This window comes from Mobula hypostoma, chromosome 7 (genome assembly GCF_963921235.1).
Source record: "Mobula hypostoma chromosome 7, sMobHyp1.1, whole genome shotgun sequence".
In the NCBI taxonomy this organism is placed as follows: Eukaryota; Metazoa; Chordata; class Chondrichthyes; order Myliobatiformes; family Myliobatidae; genus Mobula; species Mobula hypostoma.
In genome coordinates this window covers 133,044,883-133,057,102 of record NC_086103.1, presented here as the reverse complement: position 1 = coordinate 133,057,102, position 12,220 = coordinate 133,044,883, and the positions used below count along the sequence as shown (strand labels likewise).

The 12,220-nt window shown below is 39.7% G+C and overlaps 2 long non-coding RNA genes across 2 annotated transcripts in view; one reads left to right on the top strand and one right to left on the bottom strand.

Annotated features, from left to right (window-relative positions):
• The window catches only part of LOC134349542 (uncharacterized), a 73,155-nt gene that overhangs the window by 41,431 nt on the left and 19,504 nt on the right, over window positions 1-12,220 (bottom strand). The gene's annotated exons all lie outside the window — the stretch shown is intronic.
• LOC134349546 (uncharacterized) lies at window positions 3,757-12,001 on the top strand. Its single transcript, XR_010018706.1, has 3 exons — window positions 3,757-3,848; window positions 7,435-7,520; window positions 11,275-12,001. It is a non-coding gene; the product is annotated as an uncharacterized LOC134349546 (long non-coding RNA).

The following is a 12,220-nucleotide window of genomic DNA, read 5'->3' as shown; positions in this document are numbered from 1 at the left end:
TATTTGCGCAAAACTAATATGGAAGTTATTGGGATGATGAAAGAGTGGGTTAAGGTACCATGCAGAAAATGGTCTGCGGAAACTTAAGGGAAAAGGGAGGGTATGTTAAGTTTGGTAGTAGTATCATGCTAGCGGTGTTAGAAATGGTGCAAGAATATTCGTTGAATGTGAAGTCCGAGAGAGTGTGAGGTGACTCTGTTAGTTTAATATAATTGTCTACTACATATAAACCATTTCATATTTTACATTTCAAAATGTTCTGTTTAAAAAAATAAATCTACATTTTGGAAAAAAAAGTTGCATTTCAAAGTATCATGTTAAAGCATTTGTAATTTCCAATTAACACCAACAGCCAAGAATAAAAACCAAACGACTTGTAAAGTTATTATTTACAATTTACACTTAATTTATGATTAAATTGTATAGACGTTGAATGTTGGTCAAAATTCTATAATCTGTATTGTTTATCTTTCGAATTTGGATATTTACTCTTTAGTCTTATTTTTCTGGCTTGTCTTTTTTGTAAGCGGTTATTCTAAACACGACAAGGCTTCCTTGTGTCTCTGGGGACTGGTTTAGTAAGTGAGACCAGACTAGATCGTTAAGGATGATTGATGGGTCTGAATTTACATTCGTATGTATGGGATCAGAGCAAACAAGAAGGAATTGATATGATGAAGAAAAATACAGTGAAAAGCACTCATATCTCCACTTTCCAAGATATTACAATTGTCAAAACACAAACACGTACCTTTAAGAGCAAATCTGTAATTCTAGCGCGTTCTCCTTTAAGAATTTATTCTTTTCGCATGAATATTTAAAGCTATACTTACTGAATAGATGACGTTTGCAAAAAAAAAATCAAACAGGACTGGCGTAATATTGAAATAAACAGTTTCGCTGGGAAATAAGACCTAACTTTGCTTTTATTGTTATGAATTTAGACTTCGTCCTGCGTAATATTAATTAGTAGCCTCTGTCCGATGTCCCCGGCTCCATTCTCGTTGAAACAGATTTGTCGTTTCCATAACAAAGCAGAATCCCTTCATTCTGTAGAATCTCCAAAGACCTGTTGTATACTTTTGAGTGCCAGTTGAAATAAAGCACACGGAATTTTCAGCCTGACTTCGTTATGTGCAAGTGTGGTGACTCTTCCATTTTAATTTGTTAGGACGTTTATTATGAAAGCTTGCCTGATTGGAAAATCCGCTAAAACATTTCCAAGTCGTAGACCGATGCTACTGAGCGCGGAGCAGTTCAGCAATCGGTGAGTCAGAAGAGGCGAACTACATGCTCGGTCTGTTCTATTTATTACTGAATTGTTTTTTTTTGGTTTTTGTCCTATTTAACAGAGCTGTAAATATCCTTAAAAAGGCAAGGAAAGAAATATAAATCTCCATTTAGAGTTTGGGTTCTTTAGAAGGAACTGCCCCAGCTCTGGATATTCTCTGTAAAACAGTATCGCTTTCAGAACCTCCTCCAGGTCAATGTCCTTCCGTGGAATGAATGGGAAAACAACAAGACTTGATTGTTTTTACACAGATGCACTTCGTTTGTATTACGGATTTTTTTTTGACTCTATTAAGATAACAGGTCCGTTATTTAATGGATTGCCAATGATGTCTTTCTAGTTTCTAATATTCATTTTTAAGATCAATAGACTTTAGTTAAACCATGCTGGCACCTCTGTCCTAACTGATGTTATCGCCAAGGTTTTATTTTCAGTTTCAGAACTTCATTTTTAAATTGAAATCTGATGCGAAACGTCCCAATTAGTTACAAGAAACTACATTTAATCACGAAGAGACTAAAGGGATGTCCCAGAAGCCCCCCCCCCCATGTAGTTCAGATAAAAATCGTTTTGCCCTTAATAGGAGCGGTTACAAAAACGATTTTAAATCGGCGCCCATCTAAAGTGCGCTCCAGTTGTCATTGGTAGGAAGTGGGACTGTACAGGGCAATGTGAATGTATTATCAGTGTAATTTTCCCATACGGGCTATGCATTTTATGTTCAAAGTTAAGAACACAATCTGAAAGGCCTATAAGGCTGCAGAACAGAATTTTCTGCTATATTATTGGTCGGACTGTACAATATATATTATATTGCTCAACCTTCCTCGGGAAAAGTTAAAGTAACTTAGGGAAGCTGCGTGTCACTATAAAATCAAGCTTTGACATTGAAACAGGTTGAAAATCCAGAGCGCGCATATTGTTTCGTTCGAATGAAAAGGTACCGAGCAGAGAAAATTTCCTTAATTCCTTTGTTGACTATAGTTTTCCATTTCTGATGACATATGAGGTGCCAGGAAAGGTTAAATAAACGAGAGAGTGAGAGGAATCGAGTTGATATTTGATCATTTCTGTCCATGAGTCTGCCTTAAACGAAAATAAATTTATTTATTCCACTCGTCGAGTTAACAATCTTTAACATCGTTGGTACCGAGGTTTTCCAAACCGTTATTAGGCTTTTTAAAAAAAAATTCGGGTTTCCTCTATTGGAATATCAGGGGATTGATTTCAGTGTGGTTGTCTTTTTGCGATTTATTTTCAACTTTTTTTCCTAAAATAAGTTGTAACAATGAAAAGGGTCGTTTCCAGCTCAATATTACCGATGAAGTGTAATCTGTGGAAGAGACTCAGAGTAATGGATTAAATCTCGGTCTCAATACTGGATGTAATATTAAAATACTGAGAGGTAGAATATTGCTGAGGAGTAAGAGTGGACATATGTGACCTTGTAGCATTTTAACGGGTTCAGAGTTAAGCTCCTACTAAAGGGACAACAGCAGAAAGCCAGTTGCCATGGTATCAGATAAAGGTGGAATCCGCAATCTCTGGTTTTCCCGCAGTTCGAAGATAGACCTACGGAATCCTTTATTGATTGTACCCTTTGATCATTAAGTAACGATCCGGCTACGTTCTACTGAGAGATCACTTGAGAGCGGACAGTCGCGGACACATAACCGAGTTATAAAGAACTGTAAGCGGATCATTAAAGATCTCCAGGAAAATAATATCATTCCGAAACTCTGAGAGTCGCTTTCAGGAATTGTCTTCTTTAAACACATCAGATCTTACAATTCAGGGAGCTTTTGAGTTACTCTCTTCGGATTTCCAAAACTATTCTACATGGGTAAATCTCCAGAATAAGGATTTCCAATCTTTGAAGTGCCGCTGTTATTTTTTACACACTTTAGGAAAAGTAGGAAACTCAAAAAATATTACACTACGGAAATGTACCGGCGATTTGTACATCAAACAATCACATTCGCTTTACATTTTTGGCGAACTGGAAAAAGTTTTGTGGTTTGACAACCTTACAGACTTTTTTTGACACTTGGCATTTTCGGATCTGCCCTGGTCTGTTTCTTCCTGACAAAGAACCACCATGTCATGTGACATCCTGACCTGTCACGGTGAAAGCTGACAAATATAGGCCGTCCCAAATCCCTTGACAGCCACATTGAAACAGCGAAGGATTTTGGGACTTGTAGTTATCAAACATAGAGGGAAATAAATGTCATGCGAACTTTTAATGGCCAATGAACTGAAAATGACCTTATGTACAGCGGATGTGATGCCCCGTAATTGCAGCCGTAAATAGCAGACGTAGCGGTATTCTAAATAAGTATTTTAATTGGGAAACAACGTTGAAAAATTACAGAGACAGCAGTTTTCAAGAGTTGCCAGTAATATACATGGTAACATTTAAAATACTTGGTTTCTTAACAAAGTTGTTCTTTCCAACAGATACCTTGAAACTCTGCAGCGAATTTCTGGGGATTGGTGTCGGTGGGTGAAAATCTACAGAACAGGGATTTATTCTTTGATCGTCAGAGATCCACTGGTAACGATCGGCCGCTGTTGTCAAAATCCGCAATCTCTCAGAAGATCCATTCTAATCCCCAATCATCGATCTGTACGTTTTGTCTCATTTTACACCGAATCCCTTCAGCTCAAAGTCAATCAGTCTTCCACAGCATCCGAGAGCTCACTGCAGATAATCTAAAAATCGTGACCAACACTAATCTTCTGACACGTTTTTGTAGGCGTTTAAATGCTTAATTTATGCGACTCCGTCGCAGAAAATTGGGATATTTATTTATAGATTCCTTGTCTTTTCCTTTAATGTTGTAGAGGAATTATGTCATGTATTCATTCAAATAAATGACACTTTAAAGTATAGAAGTAGTTTAGCAACAAACCTATCATTTCTGACAATACTGAACTTTTCTGACATAGGGGTATCTACCTATCTATCTATCTATAAGCAATAGGAAACCCGTGTGTAATTTTGTTGAAAAGTTACGTTTTATTGTTCACTTTCTTTGCGACAGTTACGCTCTTTGAAGGGCGTACTTAATTCTGGTAAGCAGAGCACCCACCTCTAATTTACCTGCTTCATCACCCCGCCCTCGGCAAACCGCTCTTTTACCCAATTGCTATAAAGTGCTCGGCTGCCGTCTCTCGAAATCACAATTTCTCTTTATCACTTGGAGTTTTCGATTAACAGCTCACTACAAATACTTACTAACTGGTTAATACTGAGGAATTCATAAATTTTAACGTGCAAACCCCACGGCCTGCTGGACTGTTTAAGATTTCAAAAGGCGAAGCTTTGTGTGTGTGTTCTACTAAATGTCTGCCCAAAATTATCCTTAGAACGAGGTAGACTCTGCACCTGTTTGAACTGTGGAGGGGCCTGTCTCGCTGATCAGTGGGGAATTTTACCTTGGCGCGTCATTGCTGTGGGTATGTGACGTTTGGTAAAGAGTGCGGTAATAAGCTCGATGCTACCGATAGCTCGTGTCATTTATTTCACTGCCCGCTCCATGTTCAGTTACGCTGCCGCAGTGACAGGCATAGGTACCGATAATTTGCCGGCGTGAGATCTCGCTTCCGTTTGAGAGATTTATCTATAGAAGCGTCTCAGATTCGGAATGTAAACCAGAAAAGTGACGCTTTTGCAGAATTGAAGGGTGGGGGGAGGGGGAGGGGGTGCCATTGTATATTGAACATGTATTCCCACACAGCGGAGAATGTGGCTTCCCTGCTGGCTTTCCGGTTGCTGTGTGGTTTTGCTGCTGGTGACAACACGTAACCTGAATGATAGACAGCAGGGTTCCTAAAAATCCTGGAGCCAACGACGTGCACTTAAGCAATCTTCACTTGCACGTATCTTTTTTTTTAAATGTCTTATCGCTGGCTTTTGCAATTCTTTGCACATGCGAATATAAAGCAGCCGAGTCCCTGTGAGCACAATAGTTAAAAAAGCAACCCCTCGCTTGTTTGTGCCCAACATTGATTGCAACTGTTCATTCGCCAGCTGCAGAGCGGTGTTCTGTCTACTTCGGCAAGCGACAGAATGCAGGGTATTATTATGAACCGATCTGTTTTTATCTTCACATTCACGTACACCGTAACAAATAGAATGCACGTCCTGTTTGACCTTTGACAAGATTTAAAGACTCGGGAGGAAAATCCTCGTGACTTTCCTGTCGCACCGACATCACCCATATGCTAAAAATGAAAGTAATGTGCTGTTGGTTGAGATGATGGGAAGCGCGCCCGGAATGGACCCTGCCAAGCGCCTGACGATAGCAGCCGCTCGCATTTTATGAGCGTGTCCCCATCAATCACCCCGCCGGGCCGAAAGGCATGTTTCAGAAATGATGTTATACTTGGCACACGAGACCGGCTTATTTCAAATTAAATCAGGCTGTGAAGTAAAGGGGAGAGGGTGGGGGGTGACTGTTGTTGGGGAGAGGGCGGGAGATTTAAAGGAAAGCTTGCGGAGGGACGCAATTTCATGAAGCACGGTTTAGCGAGGAGCTGTGCAAACCGTGGCTAGTAATAGTTATAGGGCAAAGGACGTTAGGAGAGCTGCTAATGTCCGGTGGGCAACATCATGATCAAGGCTGACATGGACATTCACTAGGGTGGGGAGGAGAAAAAGGCACACCATTAGGCTTGAATCGAGATTGATAGCTGTGCAGAGTCTGTAACATCCCATCGACAACGGGGGTAAGCTTTATCATTAAAAGCATGGAATTGGTTTGCTTTCACTTTCTACCACAAATGCACTCACCCCAGCCGCCCCCTCCCCCTTTTGGCATGGCCACATAGCAGAAGGCAATGTAGAATATTTCTGATCGACAGAGATGTCGGGTCGGGGACGCCCAACTAAAGAGAGTCAGTTGTATAATCTGGCGCAATTCAAACGATTCGGATGTTGACCTGCGGTTTCTCCCCCTCCAGCCTGTCGTTAAGTGTTCGGCTACTCACTGAGCATGCGCCTTCCCCACTAGTCCCCACTTGATGCCAAGGAGCAGATATACCATCGAATGAACGAGTGAACGTAATCTGCTCGCAAGGAAGAAATGGAGAAGACCGATATTTAAATGAACCAGAAACAGGAACGCAGCCTATGATGGTCGGCATGGGTTCCGCGCCATTAATAAGACGTGCGTGTGATTGAGAGTTCACAGGAAACATGGCAACATTTCGACATCAGTCACTCAGTGTGTCCGCAAAGTCAAGCCCCTGTGTAATTTATAAGTATTGCATTACAAATTACAAATAATTTTTGTCCAACGTCCGAAACATATTTAGCTCATCACGTTAAATTACGGATGAATTCAGATTTCTGTGAAAGTGGCTCAAATTCAGATTATATAAACCGCTTTGAATTCACACGTTCTCGTTGAAACTACAGTAATCAGTCACTTGGGTATCGCAAGAATTACGTGCTTGGCGTAATATTGGGAGTAGTATTGCCTTAGACTTTAGACTAGCAAAATAAATATGAAAATGCATTTGTTAGAAATCTTAAATGAAAACTAGAAACACTCAGCGGGTCAGGCAGTATCTCCGGAAAGAGAATCCTTTGGTCAGAAACATTAACACTGTTTCTTTTCCCACAAATGTTGCCCGACCTGATGAGTGTTTCCTGTACTTTCCTTCTTGATTTATTTTACATCAGATAACCGAGTTTGTCGTTTTTTAAATGATACTGCCATGAATGATTCAAATACAGTCTTCAATTTAACTCGTTTTTCTGTGATTCTAGCAGGTACCGAATCTCATTGCAACAAACAGTTTTCGGCATATGTCAAGAGAAATGGTAATCGGATGAACGTGGCCAACACAAAAATTCAGATATTGCTTAAGAAATTCCCACTCTGAAAACTTCACATAATTTTGCATAATTTGTCTTTCGGCGTTTTAATGGCCTTCACGTTGTTCCAAAGTGATCTGTAATAGCATATACATACATTGGTCTATTGCAAATATCAGAATTTTACATTATTTTATGTATACGCTGTATATAATGGTCTCCAGTTTAAAAAAAAAACAAAATAACAGATTGTAGATATATCTGCTTAGTAATCCATTCTCTGCCAATTATGCTAATAATAACGTTTAATTTTTAGATTTAGCCGCAGGGCCTAGCAAAATGCATGAACATATCTGAAGATGTTTCCAACATTATTGCAAACTACTGAACACAATAGGCAAGGTGAGTGCGGCGTTGGACAGTGACTGGATGAGCAACTACTCTATTTGAATAGACTGTATCAGACAGGCCCCGGGGATGGTCATTTTCCCTCTGGTAAGTGGGGAGGTCCTTTTTGAACAGATTTGTGTAGTGACGTCAAATCTGAATATATCTATCTACATTTCACCATAGGTTACTCTTGGATTCCAGACCCTATCTCCGCTCTCTGTACCCACCCCTGCCAATCACCTCCTCCCCCCAACATCCCGCTTCGCTCCACCTCAAAGTTGCAAGCCCCACTCCAAGAAAACTCAGTATCAAGTCCTTTTTTAAAACCGTATCACTGTGCTTTTAAAATGGTTAGCACTCCACCTTTGAAGTATGTGGATGGAGTTTGAATAAATTAAGCTCAGTATTTAGATACAATGTATAAACAATAAATATGACAAAACGCTTTCAATCATTTTAGTATAATTGGAACTAAAATGCCAGTATATCAATTAATTAAGTGAGATCGTTACCTCTTCCAGGATGTGTGGTGTCCCTTTATTTTGTTGCTTGGAAATTCAGTTACTCCGCCGCTGACAACATGGTAAATTTCTATGCGTAGTCTGCTTTTAACTTGCTCAGACAAAAAAACCCCACCACTTTCGTTATAACGGCCCAATGATCAAAATTCCAGTGAAAGGAAACAGAACTTATAAAGTTAAATTTGAATTCATGGCCTATTGCGGGCAATCTTCAGTAAATGAAATGTGTCTTGTCTAATATCTCAACCCATGGATAGTTTATTAACTTCTCTTGGTACTCTGGACATAACTTCTAAATGCATAATTAAGTCAGGTGCATGTCATTATACTTACTTGTCTCTAAAAATCCATTCCAGAATGTTACCAGAAGCTAGTATTGGGCCATTATCAGGGGACGCTGAAATGCACCTTTATATCTATATGATATTTTCTTTTAGGATATATTAAACTATTCCCCTCATGGTACATTGCATAGTTCATAATACTAGATCCAGCTACTTCTCTCAAATGATGCAGTCTACCGTCACAACTATATGTACCACAGGGTAATCCTGACTGTGAATGTAGAGTTCTCATGCTGTGTGGATACCATTTCGCACACTGCATAATGCAAAAGCAGATTTCTGCACAACAACTCTCGATGTACATATGGGACATAGTCCTCGTATGTTTATGTTCTCTGTGATATTCACAGCTACGAATAATAATTTATTTTATATATCGCAACAGGCCGTACAGTTGATATCTTTTCCTTATTAAATAACATTCTCATTGTAAGTTATATATGATTTCCCATATCATTCACAATTTCAATGTTTCAAACATCATTCTGTACATTTCTCATTCATTATTCCATTAATTCTCATACCTCCTGAATGTATTCCGTGTACGGTACACAAATCACCAGCACAGTTTGGCAAAATATAAACTGGTACTAGCCCTTCAAAGCACAAAAGAAATGCATGGCGGTTTTGCACATAATATAGATAACTGCTTCCCACGTTGCACTGTCCTTTTGCTTATCTGATATTCAGGATAAACATTTCTTTTTGGGTCGCTGGGAATCGGATGTTTAACACTGTATAGTGTTGCTCTGGTGGGCATAGAAGTTTGTTTGAGGCAGAGAAAATGGAAGAGCTTGGTCATAACGGGGGGGGGGAGGGGGGAGTGTTAAACGGTGTGAAATATGTGGCAGTGTTTTCAAAGTTCTTTTGGAATATGTCATCAATGGATCTCCAGCACAGCCACCAACCAGATTAACAATGGTTTCGACCTGGAAGTGGAGCTGTACACATAAGGAAACACACTAACCCTCCAAGTGAAAGACTATTCTGAGTTAGAAATACATCTCTTTGCTCAGTCGCTGGGAATAAATGCTTGCACTAACTGTATGATGCCAATGTGGATGAGCCTTTATTTTACGCCGCGGCTCGAAAAGGTCCGAATTTCTGACGTGAAGTTTGGAGCCCCCTTATCACGACTGAGCTCATTATGAGAGGATCAAGTATCTGAGAGAGGCGTATTGCCCGGTGATTATGTCTGCTAGGTGCTGCCCAGCAGATGGGCCAGTGCAGCGGGAGCGCCGCAGACACATAGAGCGCAAGGCCCCGATCTGCCTTTTCAGTAACAGGTGGTCAAAGCGAGATGAATAAAGAAGGCGGCGAAGATCGGATGATAGCGTAATGGATAAAAGGAGCAAGCAATCGACAGAACTGAATTCAAATTCTGACACAGTCGTCTTGGAATTTAAATTCATTCAATGCAACGACAAAGAAGGAAAAAACAATCATGTCCATGAAACCACCGATGCATCTGGATTTCATTAATGTCCGCTAGGGAAAGAAATCTGAAGTTTTGACCTGGTTCGGCCTATATGCAATTCCAGACTAACAGCAGAGTTGTTGACTCTGAAATAGCCTAGCCAGCCATGCCGCGGGGCTGGGGGCAATAAGTGCTAGTGTTGCCATTGATGCCCATATTCTGAACAAATAAATGTATACTTCCAGATAATGCATAAAATATAGCGCAGAGTAATTTGGAAAGCTCTAACTTGACACTAAAGTAAATATAATTCGTATGGTGATTTATCTAAAGGAGGAACAACATTTGTAGTTAATACACATATAAAATAGGTTAGCAATATTGTTTTTTGAACAGTCACGGGCGAGGTTCCATCGACGTAATCTATCCATACCACAATGCGCACATTAATTGCTCAAATCTTACCCAATTGTTGCAGATAATACAAATATCATGATCTCAACGCGTGTACGCGTCTCCCAGGGGTCACATTCAGTTCAGCGTTGGTGGCAGTGCAACCCCCAACTCTTAACCTACAAAATCCACATAAATCCATAGAATCACAGAATGCAAGGAAGGTACTCTACCCGTCCCGTCTACACAGACTCGTTGAAAGCGAGTCCTCACTTCCTCCCGCTCCCTTCCTCCCTCTCCCTTATTACTTTTCCCATGGCCTTGCAAATATTCCCTGTTCAAGGAATACGGTGGAGACAAATTATTTAAATAATGTCAATCTAAGGAGAAAATAAAACTAAATGCAGGAATTGTTAAATTGGAAAATTCATTCGGCTATGCCGTAGTAAATGTAGATTAAACGGAATTAAAGAACTACTTGAACTCAGTCAAAGATTGATTCAAAACTAAGAGCTGTTACCATCGCAAGTCACCGGTTATCTTCTTCCACACTCAAGTGGAAATGATTTCATACTTCAACACGATTGACGTTTTTCTATACAATGAAAAATGTTGAAGTTTCGTAATACAATCGTCCATTAGATTGAATGAGCAGACTATATTGAATTGTCATTTCTCTATCTAATATGACTTTTTTATTTTAATTAAATTCAATATTTGTTGCATAACAAAGTCAAGAAATTAGATAGTATACTCATTTTGCATGCCGAGTCTTACCTTACTGCGTATAGAACAACTGTATATAATTTTAGTGAGATATTAGTTCCAGCAGGATTATTCAAACAAACTGTTAATGCAATATATTAGCTGGCAATATAATTTCAAGCATTTACTTGCACATTGGCTCCTATATTTTATTTGTATTTCGGAATACGTCTAGTACGTCCATTACAGGTTGCCAGGTCTAATTCTGGTCCTTTGTCATTTGCCGCATGAAAATTAATCTCAGGGTTGTATATGGTGACGTGTATGTACTTTGATAATAAAATCACTTAAAATGTTGAACTTTACTTGTGTCTTATATATTACAGGAGAATGCGGTTGAGAAGGATAACAAATTAGCCACGATAGAATGGCGGGGGAAACTCGATGAAGCAAATGGCCTAGTTCTGCTCCTGTGTCTTTTGGTCTTGTGAACATATTCCATCTAACATAAAATAGTATGTCGTTCTAGACGCATGTATAATATGCGTTACATACATGTGCAGCCGCTCATCCTCCGTCCATGACTGGCCTTCTTTCATCGTATTTGTGGCCATAACGCTGTAATTTTATGTGGTTAAAGGAGACTAACAAATTACATTTACTGTATGTTGGTCTCCAATGCCATTGACAATGCTCTGGACTTTGTAATAACATTTATTATATACAGCATAGATCTGAATCTGAACACGGTGTGAATTATCCGTGGTTATTTGTTTCAACGGAAAGTGACAGTGTTCTGCTGCATGACAAATGTGATTCAGAGAGCTTTAGGATCTCACCTCGCATTGTGTCTGCTTGGGGGAAAAAGCGTTTAGTTTGTAACTCATTCCAAACATAATATATTGTTAAGGGACATGTGTGCGGCACAATCCCACTGTCCCCGGACAATACGATCAGATTTTTGACCATGGTACTTAACTATTTTGCTTCATGAAACAGAAATGACGTCCAAATCCGATGAAAGAAGGCCAAAACTGGACGGAGGGTGGGCGGCTGCACACACTTACTGTACGTGCTTAACATGTTCCTGGGAGAACTATAAAGAACTAACAGCAAGGCATATGACCTCTGAGGTTGACTTTTGTTTTTCTGAGTACCAGTTGATAACTTGCATCCTGTTCACCCACACTAAACATCATTCGCATAGGAAGGTTAATTTGACACGTTTTTCCGAGGAAAAAGAACACGTTTATACCTCTTACCGAGTCACCCGAGACCGCAGATGTTAGAATCAGCAGCAAAGAACAAACTGCTGGAGAAACATAACGGGTA